This window comes from Canis lupus, chromosome 27 (genome assembly GCF_011100685.1).
Source record: "Canis lupus familiaris isolate Mischka breed German Shepherd chromosome 27, alternate assembly UU_Cfam_GSD_1.0, whole genome shotgun sequence".
Classification (NCBI taxonomy): Eukaryota; Metazoa; Chordata; class Mammalia; order Carnivora; family Canidae; genus Canis; species Canis lupus.
The window spans coordinates 44,299,176-44,304,432 of record NC_049248.1 but is presented as its reverse complement, the minus strand read 5'-3'; the positions used below and the strand labels follow the sequence as shown (position 1 = coordinate 44,304,432).

At 44.8% G+C, this 5,257-nt stretch overlaps 1 pseudogene; it reads right to left on the bottom strand.

Moving 5' to 3' along the window:
* Positions 1-4,350: 4,350 nt before the first annotated feature.
* LOC100683106 lies at positions 4,351-4,969 on the bottom strand (annotated as a pseudogene).
* Positions 4,970-5,257: the final 288 nt, after the last annotated feature.

Below are 5,257 nucleotides of genomic sequence, written 5' to 3'. Positions count from 1 at the left end.
AGAAAAGAGAAAGAGTAAGAGAGCCACTAGTGGAGTTCACTCCAAATGGGTATAAAATTAGGATTGAGGAAGATGCATACTTGCCCTTACACTGGCATTTCCTGGCTGTTCCTAGAAAGCTGAAACCCAAACCTAGGGAGGAGAGGGACAATGAGACAGCCACTGAAGGGAGCAGGGGAATGGACAGCTTTGGTGGAGTCTCTGTTCCTTTCCCCACGCCCCAATTCAATCCCATCTTCGTGCCTTTGAGCGTGATAACATTCTGGTGCGTAAGTCACTGTGTATCATACATTATCTCCCCACACCCATAAGTCAGATCAGAGCTGGACTAATGAGAGGTCATTTGTACACTAACTGATGGGCCAAGAAGAGTGCCAGGACCTGGTCTCCATGTTCTCGAGCCTGATCCAATCTCCTACACTCACCTCATCTGATCTCCAAAATACAGCAGTTGGATCTCAAGCCTTGGAGGAGACTAATTTTAAAGTTCCTATCCTTGAAAGTGTAATAAATCCTTGCCTATCTTTTCAAGGCCTGCTGGCAGGAGGTAGCCCCCTTTCCCATTTACTCTTGGCACAGCTCTGGGTACTGTGGGAGCAGAAGAGGCCATTCTGGTTTGTTGCTCTCACAAGCCAGCAGGAGACATTACAAGAAACATCACCAGCCCCTAGGAAGACACCCCAGATGCTCTGCTCTTTTGTTGCCTAACTAACTTCCTGGGTAGAGGCTGAGTGCACTGGACTAAGCCAGCTCTCATCAGACTGAAGCAGCAGAGTTTGGGGATGGTTGCTCAGTCTCTTTTCCATCATTCCATGTGTGGAGAGCTTGTTCCTGGGTGCTACCTCAGGGCCCTGGGGCATGCAGCGAATACTTAGGACTTAACTGAAAAAATGAAGAGAGTCATGACAGCCAGACCTCCCTCCCCGCAGCCTGGAATAGGCCACACTCCAAGGCAGGATGAAGTTGAAAGTTGACACTGAGAGCCTGGCAACTTCTTATGAGCTCTTGTGAGGAGAGATGGTGGAGGGGGTTACAGAGGGAGGTGATGAAAGACTACAGGATACTTGGAATCAAGAAAGGGGGTTGATCAAGGCGTGTTGGAGAGGAAGCCTGGAGCAGGCCTGGCAAGAAGAGTCTGGGCAACCTGGAGGAAGGACAAGGTTGTAGAAGAGATATCCAGACCAAAGACCAGGAGAATTCTGGGACTAGCATCATGTTTTATATTCTTGACACAGGCTGGGATTAAACCATGTGCTGGTGGAGCAGGGAAGCTTCCAAGGTGAGGGCCTCATTTTTGGGTCCAGGCTAGAGGCTGGAGAGAATCAAATGTCTCTAAGTATATGGGAAGCTGGCAGTCCTGAGCTTTCTGAGTCATTAAGAATCCCTCATATTCATCTCCCATGTGAAGATAGAGCTCTGGCAACTTTTTTGCTTTTGAAGGCAGCCAGGATATGCAGAATAGGTATTTACCTTACGGAATGGCCAGAGGGGTGACAGGAGCCTTCCCAAAGTGAAGCTTGAAATCTTACCAGTTATGTCTTTAGGATTAAACAATCTGTCTCCTAGAGGCAACTGCTTCTTCATTCTCTATCCTTTATCCTTTCTTCCTTTTTTTAAAAAAGATTTTATTTATTTATTTATTTGAGAGAGAGAGAGAGAGAAGTGTGGGGAGAGGGAGAGGGAGAGAGAGAATCTTGAACAGACTCTGTGCTGAGTGGAGCCCAATGTGGGGCTTGATCCCACGACCCTGAGATCATGACTTGAGCTGAAATCAAGAATTGGACGCTTCACCTACTGAGTCACCCAGGCGCCCCTATCTTTTATTCTTTATTCTTACTTTTTCCCTCTTCTTCTGAAGATCTTCCTCTATAGGAAGATCTATATCATTCCTCTATGATAAAAACAACACATATCTGTAGCAAAAATGCATAAAATTTAGCAAAGTAAAATAAAAAGATGATTTATAATTCCATCTCCCTGTGACATTTCCCTATGTGTATGCATGTGCACACCCTCCCCCCACACACATACGTAGAGATAGGTGCAGGCAGATGTATCCTCTTTTACAGAATAAAGTGTTTAACAATACATATTGCTTTACAAACTGGTTTTTCACCTAATCTATTGTGGAATTCATTCATTTAGTCATTCAACAACTAGACTGAGTGCTTATCATTTTCCAGATATTGTGCTGGGCTCAGGAATAGAGAGGAGAACATATGTCATCTCTGTTCTCATGGGGTTTATAGTCTGGCTGGGAAGAAACTTACCAAATGATATCTTTCTACAACAACCAATATAGATGGAGATCATTATTTTACTTTTCAGTGCAGACTTTTATTTTTTTTAAAAGTAGGCTCCACATCTAATATAGGGTTGGAACTCACAACCCTAAGATCAAGTCACATGCCTCTACCCACTGAGCCAGCCAGGTGCCCCTCAGTTTCTTATTTTTACTTAAAAAAACCCCACAAAGGTACACATTGGGGATTAAACTACATTTTTTCCTTTTTTAAAACAAGATTTAAAACATTTATTCATGAGAGACACACACACAGAAGGCAGAGACACTGGCAGAGGGAGAAGGAGGCTCCACGCAGGGAGCCTGATGCAGGATTCAATCCTGGACCCCGGGATCACACCCTGAGCAGAAGGCAGATGCTCAGCTGCCTCCCAGGTGTCCCTTTTTCCTTCTTTGTAGAGGTGTGGCATACATATTTTCTGGTCATTAATATTCTACCAAACATTTTAATTAAACTTAAGCCAGACAGAGGAGCATTATTAAAGCTTTTTGGAATCCCCCTTCCATTCAGACTGCATTAGACCAGTGAATGTCACTTTGGCAGGGAGAAGAATAGAGGTGGGAAGGCACAGCTTGAAGAATCACATTTTTACTAAACTCATCCTAATTCCAACCCAAAACCTAAAAGCTGATTTATACAAGAAAGGATTTTAAGTGAGTCTGCATAAATACTTACTATGCTATACGGAAAGGATAACTTTAGTTTATATTCAGCATACAGTATATATTCATTGGTGTCCAATAAAACAGTAACTCCAAAGAAGAAAATACTTTTGCCTTCATAGCACCAACAATTAAAAACTACAGCCATTTAATACTTAGATCTTTAAGTAGGTAACCACAGACATTTTTTTAAAAAGATTTTATTTATTTATTCATGAGAGACACAGAAAGAGGCAGAGACACAGGCAGAGGGAGAAGCAGGCTCCATGCAGGGAGCCCGATGTGGGACTTGATCCCGGGACCCCAGGATCATGCCCTGGGCTGAAGGCAGATGCTCAACAGCTGAGCCACTCACGCGTCCCAATCACAGACATTCTAAGATTAAACCTACCAGATTAGTCTGAGTATTAATCTACAAAAAGTATTTTTTTTTAGTGGTGGCTGGCTGGCCCAGTTGGTAGAGCATGTGACTCTTGGCCTCAGGGTTGTGAGTTCAAGCCCCACTCTGGGTGTAAAGCCTACTTAAAAGAAAAAAAATTTTTTACCCCCAAAATGATTCTTGTTAAAAAAAAGATCTTTTGCAGCAGTGGTACGACATCAGGACCAGAAGAAGAAAATGATAAAAGAACTGCAAACTTAAGTCTAGGAGTTGATTTTCATATGTAGCTTTTGGGTAAAAGACATCCTTTTTTAGTTTATTCCCACAGCCAAGACTAGTTCTGATTTTCCCATAATGGTGGGCTGAATATAGAGGAGTTTCAGAAATCTGAAGACAAGGGCAGCTGTTTATGTTTTTTTTTTCTGTTTTGTTTTTGTTTATGTATTTAATAGATGCTGAAAGCAGTTAAGGATAGGGGCACCTGGCTGGCTCAGCAGTTGAGCATCTGCCTTTCACTCAGGTCATGATCCCGGGGTCCTGGGATCGAGTCCCACATCGGTCTCCTGGCATGGAGCCTGCTTCTTCCTCTGCCTGTCTCTGCTTCTCTCTCTCTCTCTGTGTCTTATGAATAAATAAAATCTAAAAAAACCCAAAACAATTGCAACAAAATTCCTAAATAAAATCTCCATACAGGTGGGCCATTGGGTTTGAAGGACTGAAACTCTCAACCAGAGCTGTGAGCACGGGGAAGATTTATGCAAAGCCTGCCTGTGGTACTTGGAACAGGGAGGGTTTGTGATTGTGTTGTTCTACTTGTCACAGGAGCATGTATTCTGGGGTCAGGGGCCTTCTAGGTGGAACGCCTGACATAGTCTTGTCCCAGAGCAGTCTGACTTTCAGAAGCACCTGAGAGAGGTGTCTGTTTTGGCAGGAGAACTAGGGCTTACTGAATAGAAGAGGAAAAGAAGACGTCCTGGGAGCCTCAGGAAATTATCGTTCTGACCCATCAATACCTGGTGTTAATAACCCCTGTAGAATGGGGCCAGCCTTTCCAGGTGTGTTCTCCAGTCACCGGGAGCAGAAGCCTCTCCTGACTTATTCCCGCCTTGTCCAGGAGGCCGCCACTGCTGCAGGTGGGAGCTGGTGCTAGAGATTGCTCCGGGGAAGGGGCCATGGGAGATGATTTGCACAATGAAGTCACTCCTAAACCACTGCTTAAGGCCAGCCCTTGGCCTTCTTTTTCTGCTCTATAGTCCAGAAACATCTGGATGCCAGAAAGTCCGTAAATGTGAACAGCATGTTGAATAGGTCATTGGCCACCTCATCTTCACGGTGCTGTGCTGTTGCTATGGAAGCCACCTTGTTGAATTTGGGAATCCACGCCAGCAGCTGTCTTCAATGTACTTTTCTACCAAAGAGAGGTATTCATTACAAGCGGGTGTGTAGGTGAGTTCATTCTCTACCTCCTGGTAGTATCTGTCCATGAGGTTTCTCAGCAGTACCTGGAACTCCGCATCCATGACAACGTCCTGGGTAGAGCCAACCACAGCACCAAATTGGCCTTCAGAGATGGAAGAGATGGACGATGAGAAGCTCTCTTTTCCCAAGACTTCTGCGGCCTCCATTGGCCTCGGCTACTGGCCGGCGGGCTTCCCCGCAGCCAGGGCTGGCGAATCTGCACTCTGCACCCGGCCCCCATGACTGACTTCCAGGATCCACAGCCCGTCAGCTGTCACAGTGGCCGAGATCATCATTCTTAATGGCTGCAGAATATTCCATTATGTGGATGTAACACATTTTGTTGTGTATGTTTTTTCCACTGTAATAAACATTGCTGCAGTAAACACACATGTCTCAGGACACTTGTCCCATTCATTCTTTAAGGTAACTTTCGAGATGTGGAATTGCTAAGC